Source organism: Balearica regulorum, chromosome 4 (assembly GCF_011004875.1).
Source record: "Balearica regulorum gibbericeps isolate bBalReg1 chromosome 4, bBalReg1.pri, whole genome shotgun sequence".
Taxonomy (NCBI): Eukaryota; Metazoa; Chordata; class Aves; order Gruiformes; family Gruidae; genus Balearica; species Balearica regulorum.
The window spans coordinates 70305520-70318500 of NC_046187.1; the positions used below are offsets into that span (position 1 = coordinate 70305520).

General features: G+C 43.3%; 1 protein-coding gene across 2 annotated transcripts in view; it reads right to left on the bottom strand.

Moving 5' to 3' along the window:
* Positions 1-1434, bottom strand: part of AFAP1 (actin filament associated protein 1) — a 119491-nt gene extending 118057 nt beyond the window's left edge. The window contains exon 1 of one of the 2 annotated variants that reach the window (XM_075752569.1): positions 1282-1434. The gene's annotated coding sequence lies outside the window, so the exon portion shown is untranslated. The remainder of the gene's footprint in view (positions 1-1281) is intronic. The other variant, XM_075752571.1, reaches the window with a different exon arrangement.
* Positions 1435-12981: the final 11547 nt, after the last annotated feature.

The window sequence follows — 12981 nt, forward strand, 5'->3', positions numbered from 1 at the left end:
CTTTCTGGCTTTGCAATGTATTATTTTCTAGTCAAATCTCAGCTGAAAAGATCAGTCATCACAAAGGTGTGATAAATAAAACAGGCACAGACACACCAAGTGTTTGCATCAAACTGATCGTATAGGATCCAGAGGAGAGATTAACTCAATACTTCTCTGTTCCTGACATCTCGCTTGTCTCGCCGTTCAGAAGCGTGCATTCATTCATCTACATTGCTTTTCTGGGCAAGCGAACGCCTTGGTTTCTGAGGGATGCCTGCCTGAATCCATTCACCTCCTCTGACTCCAGAGCTTGTAGTTCATAAAGCGACATCTGCTTTTGGCTCTTTATCTGGCTCTTTTGCCGTCTATTATTTTCCTACCGGCTAAATCTTTGGCAAGTTTTTTCTTCCCCCCCGCCCCCCCCCGCAAGACACATAACGCGCGCAGAACCGACAAAGTTAAAATTGAGTTCCCAAAAAAACCCTCAGTGGAAGAAATCAAAATACGTCGCTGTGAACTGAACCGTCGCCTACCAATCGCAGGCTGCTTTTTAGTTTTAACCTCTCTGTTAAACAGGAAATAAAAAGGAGGGGGTCGGATGGGGAAGCCAATGGGACAGATCTGGAAGGATGGTTCTTTTCGCCTTTGCCCTTACTGAATCCAGGACTGTAACATGATGCAATCTCTCCGCTATGATGAAACGGGTTCAAATGGCAAAGTCTGGAGAAAGACCACCTCTTCCCACCCTACAAGGCAGAAAATAATGAAACTCTCAGCGGTACAAAGAAGCAGCAGCCCGGCCTCCCCCGGCTGCCAGGCTGTTGCCTTTCCCCGGGAAGAGATGCGAGTGTCGGGTGGCACACAGAGGGGTTGCACTCCGGAGGAGCTCAGCCGGATTTTTGCTCTTTCGGAGTCCGGCCACCGGCCGCACCGCGCAGCGATGCCGGGGCCCGGCGGGGAGCGGAGGGGGACGGCAGCCGCCGGAGCTGCCGCCGCCTGATGCTCGGGCTCCCTCACAGCTTCTTCCATGTGCTTCTCCCGGCCAAGAAAACGAGCAAACCTTTTTTTTTTTTTTTTTTTTTTTGGTTTAGGCTTTTTTTCCAGTATGCCCACAGCTTTCCTAGCACGGGGCTGCCTGGAGCAGCAGCGGACCCTCGGCAGAAAAAGCCCCTTTCTGAATCCAGCCCTTCCCCTCCCTCTTTTCCTCCTCTTTTCCCTCCCCGCCCGCGGAGCTCCGGTGAGAGAGATGCTGCCTGGAGCTCGGGGAGACCCAGCGGGGGCCGCGGGAGCCGTCCTTACCTTTCCGGCCGTCCTGCCGCCGCTGCCGGCACAAAGCGGGCTCCGCGCAGCACCGAGGGCGGGCGCAGCTCCGGCCGCGCAGCGCAGCGCCGCGGAGCGCAGCCAGCACCGCGCCGGGGGCGGGGAGAGGCGGGACCGGGCGGGCCGGCACCTCCCGCCCGCCCCGTCCCACCGCCCCCGGGCTGCCAGCCCCCGCCCCGCGGGGAGGGGACGGGGGTGAGGCGGAGCGAGCGGAACAAAGGCGGGGGGGGTGTGGGGTTGTGGGGTGTGTGCGTGGGGCGGCTTTGTAGCCCCCTCCGGGAGGGGTCGGGGTGCGGCAGCCCCCGGGGATGGGGCAGGTGTGTGCGGCAGCCCCCGGGCAGGGGGCTCCGGGCGGCTCAGCTTCCCCCCCCCCCCACCCGGAGAGGGGCAGGTGAGCCCAAGTGTCCCCACGCGAGGCAGATGCTGGCGGTTCAGACGTGGGCTTCCTGCCCCTGCGTGACGCATCGGTGGTGGATGGAGGCTTCTTCCCCGAGTAAATGCTGAAATACGGCAGTATCGTAACTGGAGCTTCGGTGCGGTCCATCCCCTTCCCATTTATGCCCAGGAGACGCTGTCACTGGCATTCAGCTGTGGGGGAATAACCCAAAGCAGGGAACTGGAGCACACCGAGCATGTTGCCATTTGTCACAATTTAAGCCCTTTTGTTAAAATGGTCTAAAATCATGCACAGACCCAACATTGATTTAAAACTGGGTTCTGTCATCTTAATTTAGCTCGATACAAGCCACCTTCAAATCAAGAGTGCAAAGTGAGGCGGTTTGTGTTGATTAAAATTTATACTGATTAGAAGTGCCCTCCGAGAGCTTAAAGCAGGCTTCAGTTTTTAACAAAAATTCCGGTTGAACTAGTGCTAACTTGCATACAGACAAGTAAACATGTTTCAATTTTGACAAGTTCATGTATTTATTTTCTTCTCTGTCCAAGAAATTGGAAAACTGAGGCCACAGAAGAATGCTACTAATGGAAGAACATCAATTAAGGCAACAATATTTCTTCATCTTTAGTCCAGCTGGGTTTTAGAGCATCTTTTCTTATAATTGAATTATAACAGTTGGATGCACAAATGTTCTCTGTAAGAGGTGTTTGTGAAGCATGCTACATGCAAGTTCATCACTCTGTATGAGCTCGTAGCTTATGTTGTTGTGCATCATAGAGTATGTAACTCATTAAGCATCTTTAATTTTGGTGAAGAATATTTGGTTTGATCTGGCCAGGTTTAATGTGGTCTTCTGTCCTGTTTTATCATCCTCAGTCATCCTGATAGGGTGATACCCAAAGTAACAGGTTCAACCAGAGAAAATTGTATTTATTCAGCATTTACACTGCATGACCAGCTAGAATATGCATGAGAACTCCAGCCTAAACCAGGAGTGCCAAATTCACAGCCCAACCTTTTAAGGACAAATTTTTTAGCCTAAAATCTCACTTCCAACTGGTCTCTTTCTTGTATACCTTTGGGTATGGGCAGGGAAGGACTTGCCTACTGGATGAGCTCTTCTGACAGCAGCAGCCTGCTCCTACCTGCCTTTTTTCATTCTGCTTGTTGGGAGCTGCCAGGAGTGGGGTTTGGAGTAGTTAGTAGTAGTGATTTTTTTCTGGCAATATTAAAGGGCTTAGTCGGCCTTGAAAAATTAAACCATAGCTCCTGTTCTCCACAGCTCAATTGCTTTCAGCTATTGCGGTCTTAGAGCTACTCAATTTGTATCATGACCTGTAAAACATGATCGCTAGAGGGAACAATCCAGAAGTTTGCTGTAAAAGCACAGCTCTTGGCTGCTCTGGTGCATGCAGTGTAATCCGTGCATAGTACCACTGATTTGTATGCGTGCAGTGAGCGCTTCCAGGATTTGGTGGCTTTACTGCCTCTGGTTTGATAAATTTTAATGCCCACATGACATTGAGGAACACTTTAGCTTACAGCCTCTGCCTGCCCTAAGATGCAGTGTGACCCCTCTGCAGTCTGTGTAAGGAGGGTGCTCGGTTCTAGCAACACTGCAGAGTATTTCTTCCACAGAAATGTCCTGAAGATGTTAGCAAGCTGATCAGCAAACACAGATGAGAAATAGTCATCACAAGACAGACAAGAAAATAAGCACTTTATGCCCTACGGCAGATGAGAAAGTGAGATAACAGGGTTGTCCTTAGGCTGTGGGAGAGATTGGTAAGGACTTGTCTTCTGGTGGTAACCCCATAGGCACTAAGGAAGGGGCCATCTCTCACAGATACATCAGACAGCACAAAAGTTCCTCTTGAAGACAAACTCTCTCTAAAGCTGAAGGGCTCAAAAGAATTTTTTCTTATTTGAATTCTTAATTTCCACAATGCTGCATTTTAAAATGGCATTCTACCCCCTGCCCTCCCCCCCCCCCCACCCCGCCCAGTTCTGAGTTTGGCCGTATGCATTCTGTAAACTACTTCAACTGCAACATAGACCTTAGTGATTCAGTGAATTTCTTTCCCATGAGTCTTTAATGACACTACTTAAATGCAAATTCTATTTTATAGAATTAAAAGGAACAGCATTTAAGTCACCTCAAACACAGTATGTCCAAAGTAAATCCATTGATTACTAAGGAGTTTCTTGCATGGAAACTGAGGCCACATCATTAATAGGAAATCTGTGGTTCACAGTAACTGCACGTCATACTTTGCACCCAATAAACTTCTTAAACTAATCGTCTTCTAACACAAAGTAGTAGAAGGCAAATTTGTATAAATCTCCCTATTTGAAACTCACATCCTCAATGTTTCACAAAGTGCCTTCTAGCTTTAAGACCAATTAGCCATGCAATGTTCCTTGTTCTCAATAATTCCCAATAAATTCCCACTCTATCAAGGGTAACTTCAGTACCATAGAAACAGTCTTCACAAACGTAGTCACAAGGATTCCCTTATCTTCCTGTAATCTTCTTAGCACTGGCTATCACAAAAAAGAAAATAGAGAAGAAAAAAAGAAAATAATCAAGTAGTCCCAGCAGTCAGGTATCCAAATATAGTTGTTTACAAGATTGGGACGTTAACCATCAGATAATCCTCAGTGTGTTGAAGGAGAAAAGTCATGACAATGACAGGCCATATTTATTATTTTTAGGATGTGTCTAGAAAAGTTATTATGCATGTTTTAAGATTTTTTTTTTTTTCCCTTGGAAAATCAACATTGGGTGAAATGTGAGAAACACAGGCATGAGAAAAAAAAATCTCCAATGATTTGTTGTGATTTATGTCTTGTAAGGAACTTCAAGCAATTTGGACTTGGCTCACTTCAATAATGTCAAAAGGCAGGAAAACAGTACTTTAAGCATTTAAAAGTATGGGTCAGTTTTTAAAGATACACTCAATTCCACTTCAAATCTGCCTTGGACTGAACCCATGAGCAGGCAACCTGCTAATTTAAGAGGCCCCAAAACCTCAGCAACATCCCGGTGAGAAAACAAGTGTAAGAAAACCTATTGGATGATGTAAGTAAGTGATGATTGGTATCCCTTGAAAGTCTGCTCAATACTCTTCAGTAAGACCTTTCAAGATGCCTCTACAAGAATACGTGGGTTTGGGTTTTTTTTTAGTATCTGAAAGTGAAATCATAGCTATAAGAAAAAGCCTGTATGTTCTTGTCATTTGGTACCAGAAAGGCTGTCAACACAATCTGCCTCTTTGGGGGTTTTTGGGGAGGAGGGTTGAGGGATTTTTGTTGTTTGAGCAGCCATAAAACCCTACAATTGTCAAAATGTTGACTTCATGTAGAGACCAGACCCTGCCCCGTGCAGAGACACTGGTGTGTGGGGCAGGGGAGCAGAGGGCTCCCTGGAGCGAGCCTTGCTGCGGCTGCCTCCCACCGTGTCCGACCTCCTGCCCTCGCATCCTGTTGGCATGGGGGAATGGACAGTCCCAGGGAACAGTGAAAAGCAGGCAAAAATACTGCGCAATCTGGGCTGTCAAGAGATGGAGTGACATTACAGTAATTGCCGCTCTCTTCAATAAAACATAATGATGGCAGGATTTCAAAAACAGAAGGCAAGTTACAGCTTTTTAGAACAAAAATCTTCTGTTACTTTGAAACTGTGATTTTTCTGTAAGGAAAACATCAGTGTTTCTACAGCTGTCTCAGATGGCTGAAGCATTTACAAACTAGGAATAAATGTCTTTTAGCCACAACAGAAAGCTCCTGATAAAGGGGTTTTTTCCTATCATATCCTGTGATCCTGTTACTGCATAATCTATTGTTATTACTACTATAATACTCAGCATATTTCTGATTTTTTTTTAAGATAATATCTTTTTTAAGTATTTCTTCAACAAGCTGTTTTTTCTTGGGTCCCTCATACTTTCCAGGTTTGCTGGGGAAAAAAAATAAATCCTATTTCACATATACTTTTAAAATTTATTTCAGGAATCTCCCAGTGCTGAGTACATACGTGTCCCAAAAGGACTTCTTATATAGGTAAAACTTATTTTTATAGAAATGCCATTCACCTTTCTGCAGAAAGCGAATTTGGATCAGCATGCATTAGGGAAACTTCAAGAAGAGGGATTATGCAGTTTTTATATAATGTACGGACCTCTTCTTACTCTCTACACAGGTAGGTCTTCTGTGTAACAAAACTATTTGCAACTATATCTTCCCTTCACAGAGATGTAAAATATCTTAAATTAGGTTGTTCATTCCACTGCTAATTGATTTTGAATCAGAGTGAAAGAGGGAACACGAACAAAAGGGTAATACATACTTTATAGAATCTTAATGTGTAGCTAAAAATGGTTTTCCCATTCATACTCTTCTGTTTCCCATTCATACTCTTCTGTTGGCACTAAAGATAAACAAACAATCCCTGCTTCTGATTTCAGTTTTAGAAGAATTTCTGTAACCTGACCTTTGCAGTCTTGCGCAGGTAAGATTGCCAGTGAGTTCAGTGGGCTTAGCATTTAGCACCTGACATTTTCAAAATACTACGCAAACATCCTTTTATTAGTTGCATATCAAACCCCCCAGCATCACTGTACAGTAGCTCTACCTTTGGGTAGTACAAACTTCAAAAAAATATATCCTAGTTGTTATTTTTATTTTTATATTAAGGTTGAACACACTGGGAGAAGATTTCCAGTAAATCTCGCCTCCTTGCCCCTGCTTTCTTTGAATTCAAGCAAGATTAGGCCAAAAGTGGAATCTCAGCCCTTCCCTGCCTCTTCTCCCCCTGGCACTGTTCAACAATGTATGAAACTCTATACCTTCCTTCTCCGCTATCATGAAGATCAGGGAACAGCCAGTTCTTAAACTTATCATCTGTCAAAATAATGCCTGTGTAATTCTGCTGAAAAGCTCAACCGTTCAGACAAACCCACTGTGTTGTTTTGCTTGTGCATTACTTTGCACTTTTTCCTACAGAAACACACTTATGCAAGCACTGGAAAAGCTACTTCAAGTTACGCCTTAGTTACACCTTATTTACTCTCGAGTTGACTCACTGTGATACAATGTCACTTTTTTACATGAGTGATTCCTTCAAGAAACCTTGGCTAGGTTTGCTTTTAATGATACTTTCAAAAGTAACAAAGCCACACTTCTAGTCCAAAAACCCTTTCCAATTTTCCTTTTAAGCCAATAAATTAGAAGGATTTTGAAAGAAAAAGCCCTTATTTACAGTTGGGTGTGGTGGGTTGACCCTGGCTGGGGGCGAGGTGCCCACCAGAGCCGCTCTATCCCTGCCCTCGTTCACCAGGCAGGGGAGAAAAGGTATAACGAAAAGTTTGTGGGTTGAGATAAGGACAGGGAGAGATCACCCACTAGTTATTGTCACGAGCAAAACAGACTGAACTTAGACAGAAAATTCATCTAATTTATTACTAAGCAAAACAGAGTAGAGGAATGAGAAAGAAAACCAAATCTTAAAACACCTCCCCCCACCCCTCCCATCTTCCCAGGCTGAACTTCACTCCTGGCTTCAACCTCCGCCCCCCTCAGCAGCACAGGGGGACGGGGAGTGGGGGTTACAGTCAGTTCATCACGCGGTGTTTCTGCCGCTTCATCATCCTCAGGGGGAGGACTCCTCTCATCCTTCCCCTGCTCCAGCGTGGGGTCCCTCTCACGGGAGACAGTCCTTCACGACCTTCTCCAACGTGACTCTCTCCCATGGGCTACAGTCCTTCATGAACTTCTTCAGCGTTGGTCTCTCCCACGGGGTGCAGACCTTCAGGACCAGACTGCTCCAGCGTGGGTCCCCCACGGGGTCACAAGTCCTGCCAGCAAACCTGCTCTGGCGTGGGCTCCTCTCTCCACGGATCCACAGGTCCTGCCAGGAGCTTGCTCCAGCGTGGGCTTCCCACGGGGTCACAGCCTCCTTCAGGTGCCTCCACCTGCTCCGGCGTGGGGTCCTCCATGGGCTGCAGGTGGAATCTCTACACCCCTTCATCCTTCCTCCATGGGCTGCAGGGGGACAGCCTGCTTCACCATGGTCTTCACCACGGGCTGCAGGGGAATCTTGCTCTGGCGCCTGGAGCACCTCCTGCCCCTCCTTCTTCACTGACCTTGGTGTCTGCAGATGTTCTTACATCTTCTCACTCCTCTCTCTGGCTGCAAAAAGCTCTACCTGTTTTGTTTTTTTTTTTTTCTTCTTAAATATGTTATCACAGAGGCGCTGATTGGCTTGGCCTTGGCCAGCAGCAGGTCTGTCTTGGAGCCGGCTGGCATTGGCTCTGTCAGACACAGGGGAAGCTTCTAGCAGCTTCTCACAGAAGCCACCCCTGTAGCCCCCCCACTACCAAAACCTTGCCACGCAAACCCAACACATTGGGCACCTGCTACTTTATTGCTTACCTTCTGTACAGTGTTTGGAAATCAAGATCTGATGATGTAAAGTATCTTTGTAAGGTTTGTGTTGCAATTATTAGGTCTCTTCGTTTCTTACTGGATTTCTTACAGTAGATGTTTCACTATTTTTTAGTAAGCAAGATAGGGTTCAAAAAAATTTTCATAAATACTTCTAATTTCAGCACAATAGCAGTGTTGCCAAACTGGTATTAGTATAGAAATACTAATTTTAGTCATCTCATGAGTGTAGAAGTCCTGAAGTATGCTAATTTATATGTGAGCCTATTTCAGAAGTACAGAGGTAAAGGAAATGTGAAAGCACATAATCTGATATTTATATTTTCAAAAACATTTATAGACCCTGGAGGAAGGTGTCTGCCTTGAAATTCAACACCTCATAATAACCTACAGCAGCACAGTCCTCCCACTGATGACATGAGGAGAGCATTCTTCTGTAGAACCCTTTAATTTTAGCCCCTACTAAAAAAAGAGAATACTTTTCAGCTCCTATTCTGCATTCTCTTCTGTGCCATTTAAAATGGAATAAAGTATTTCAGTAGCCTTTGATTATGATGTCATTTTTATTGCACTATAAAAATAACCAGTTATTACACTGAAAAATGGATTAAGGAAAAAGATGCAATTTGAACAATTTGATGCTTATACAGTGACTCATAAAGTCCTGCAGGCACTTCCATCATCTATCAAAAACTAGCTGGGAGATGAAAAATGTCTAGCATAACATTGGCAAAAACTGGGAAGCCCAAAGTATCTATACTCCCCATCCTTAACTTGAGAGATTTTTTTTTAAATAACTTGCAATAGTGAGAGTAGCTTAAGCAGGGCTTCAGCATAACGTATATTTGTAGTAAAAAAAAGTCATTCTTACCTTTCTTCTTCCCCTGTAAAAAAAAAAATGTTATAATGTTTGACATAACGTGGTGAATATAAAGCAAATACTGTAACACCTTTATTCTGTCAGACCACCTCCTGAATACAAAGTACAATGGGCTGAGAGGAACTTGCAGAAGAATTACCAAGGGCAAAGAAAGGTTTTAATCTCAAAAGAAGCTGAAAATATTGCAATTTTTAGTGGAGAGAGAACTTAGAGGATCTAATAAAGGAGTGCATCATAGCAAGTGGAGAAAACAGGTCAACAGCAACTCATTCAGGACACAAGAAGATTCAGAAACAGAAATCAAGGATATCCAGACTTCTTCTAACAAATGGTAAATACATCATAGCTGTGACAGTAAACCTCTTCGTTAAAGCCTTGAATCTTTACACATTTAGATATGTGGGACACGTTGCTTTTGTCCATTTTTGGTTTCCTACCGATCACTCTGGAGCTGCTGCTGTCAGGCAGTCTGGCACGGAAGGACTACTGGCTGGTCCAAACTGCTTGAGTGCTGCATAGATTTATTCGACCATCTAAAAAAATATGGAACCTACCTACTTACAAATACCTGCGTGCATAGTAGTCAAGCATCAAACACAGTTGTAGGAAGAAAATGTGCTAAATCATGGAAGTAAGAGCACTTAGAAAAACACGTAACTATTTACTTCTCTTAGCTGTAACTCACAGCAGGTGGTTGTGAGGAGGGAATAATAACCAGCTGCAATAACCCAACAAACTTTAATTTGCAGTGTGTGCTTCATTACTAGAGAAGTAAACTATTGAGATCTAATGTTTCAAAGGCATGAACTTTTACTGAGTACCACCTTTTCTAGCATGGCTTTTCACAGAATAGAAGAAGTGAGAAGGGATACAAAGACTCAAACAGCCTGAACCGGCACCTCCTGCGAGCCTTTGAGGATTTGGCCATACCTCAGAGGTGGCCTGGATATGAAGAAATACAAGCCTCCAGTATAATTTCACATGTACCAGAGGGTTGCAGTCTGTCACTGATATTAAAAACATTCGTCTTTCTTTCAGATACTCAAGATATCCAAAAAATGGTAGCCACGCCTGTGAGCTACCAAGTAATCACATTGGTCAAGGGCCAGTCTAGATCTTCGGAAGCTTGGAAAAACATGATCCTTTTCCTCACGCGCAAGTCAAAGGGATAGGAGAATATAAGGACACCCTGGAGCCCATGGGCCATACAGCCGGCAGTGCCTGGGATCTCACCTAGCTCATCGGCAAACAGCGGGACAGGATTTTCCTGCAGATCTGTGAAAAGGCTAATAAAGGCTAATAAAATTAATGGTCTGCCTTGGTCACATTTGGGAAATGTTAAATAGATGGTTCCTCATCAAAATGAGGAATGTAAGACAAGGCATGTCCCTCGGTCTGAACTATTTTTTTTCTTCATGTAAAACTAGCCTTGTCTCAGAGGGTTATTAGATTCCAGGTAGCTTCTGACAACTATGTATTTTCTTGTTTCTGCAATTCCATTTTTCAGAGTTCTCCCCTGTACCACAAGGAAAAGAAATAGCAGAAGGTTAGACAAAAGTGTCCAGCCTCCTCAGACAGCTATAATGGTAATCTGGCACGCCTGGTTTCCTATCTGGAATTGTTGGTCAGATATTCCTCAGCAACCACAAAAATCCATGTGTTCCTTTGTCTTAAAGACTATGATGATGAAATAAGTTGGCTCTTTCATTGCTGTGTTTGAGACATGCCTACTTTAAAATACATGAGGTGAGAATTAGGTCATACATCACGGTTGTCATGAACAGCTGAGACATACAACTCAGATCCAAGTATGAAAATGAAATCTCTGACAGAATTCCCTTGCTTCTTGTATACGTATCAAAATAGGTTCCTTCAAGAGCTATATTGATCCTTCTGAGCTGCATAGCCATATCCACACTTACCAAAATGCTGAAAGCCACAATTTCCTTGAAAACAAGACTATGGAACAGTATCTTAATAACTCTGAAAAGAATTATCTAAAAAACAGCCGATGATTTGTTGAGACTCTCAATTACTGCCAATGCTGGACCACACTATCAGATGGAATATTCTGGCAAAGATTTATCTCATTACTCTGAAATGCATTTTCCATTTCATAATGGTATTTAAGATTAGCATATGGAACTCTAGAAATAAACCAGAACATTGATTATGCACATGTTAGTCTATTCACATTTAATAAGATATTGTAAGTTCCTGAAAGAAGACTACATGACTAAAATTCCAATTTGCAGTTTTTAAATGGGGAAAATATGACAAAATTTAGAAACAGAAATGTATACTCTGGTATGCCATGTTCTGGAGTATGGAGGTTAGGTGATGTACAAAAAACTTAGTAGTGAAGTCAATTACAACACTACTCACTTTATGGCCCTTTCACACTGGTGTATTTGGCTGGTGCCAAATCCAGCATACAATATCATACTGTAAATGAGAATTTAGTTAGGCTAGAAAGCATAACTAAATAGGTCCCTATGCCATATGACAGTACATGCTTTAAATATAGAGTGATACACTGACATGTATCATCTGAAAAACAGAACAGCTCATTGAGTTATGCCACCTTTGCACAGAACAGACATCTACAGACCATTTCAAACTTTCAGGAAAACGAAATAAGGACACAAAAGAGTACTTGTTCATCTAACGTCAGCAAAGGTTTTGTGTATGGAAGCCAAAATTCCTTTTTGGTTTTGGCTGGTAGCAGGAACGTAAGTTGATAAACTGACTGTCTTCTAAAACATTTTTGCGTGTTTGGCATCGAATACGTGCCTGTTTGGTGAATAGTATAATGAACACAAAGAATTACTGTGTTAAGACTTTTGTGAGATCTGTGCAATTCAAAGTCCTGTCCTGATGGCTTGAAAGTGATTTGGTAACATGGTTTAGGAACTGCCAATGGTTCCAAGAGTGGTATTTCACCAACCTGGTAAGATCTGGCTTACTGTTTTCACTTACAGACTGTAGGCATAGAATTAATTTCATCTAAGATTAGATAGCTTGCAATGTGTACTTCTGCAGTACACATTGGATTAGCTTTCTTTATATTCAGTGGACAGAAATATGATAGGTGGAATTCACGGAACTAGTTTTGAACATCAGGATGTGATTGCAGTGCTTTTTTTCTCTTCACTGACCATAAAAGGGAGCACAGAATGACAAACCAACTTGGAAGCAAATATAGATAGATGATGGGGTACCACTCCTAGGTACAGTTGTGCGCTGTGATAAAAACTGATGCTCATGAGCTAAAATGTCTACATAGGGGGATGTAAAACAAGAGTTCTATCTGACTTAGCTCAGGTAGGACAAGGATCTTCAGGAAACACTTTTAAGGCTGTTGATGTTATAACAGACTAAATGGCTCAAAAGAGCACAAATGAGTCAAACAGAGCTCACATGCTCGCACTGTCCTCACTTGTCATCAGCTATACATCTGCATAATAAAGAATCGCAGCATGGAGCTGTTGATCACATGTATTGCTTAGTAATGCATGTTTTCCCTGCAGCATAGGTTGAATCCTGCACCAGTAGAACAGCTGCTGTCGTTAAGCAATTTTCAAATTATCTATGAAGCTCCACATTGAACCCAATCTGCACCAGTATATGGATTTCTTTGATCGACCTGCAATTTTTTACTCATGGATAAGATGCCTGTAATCAATCTGATGTCCCAGTAAGGTGTTACATGAAAAGGGTGGTCTTCACCAACATCAAACTTATTGATCATCATTCTCCAACCAACTGTTCTTCTGGATTTAGATTGTCATAGTACCAATGGGCCTTGCTGATCATGTTTTAGACTGGCCCATTTCAGTGCGCTGCCAGTTTTCACATGTAGGCAAAACATAACAAGCTGTTCTGAGGCTGAAGAGCATTATGGATGCAGTCTACAGGTGATCAGGAGCTCTCAGTTTAGGCTGGCCAATGGTTCTGT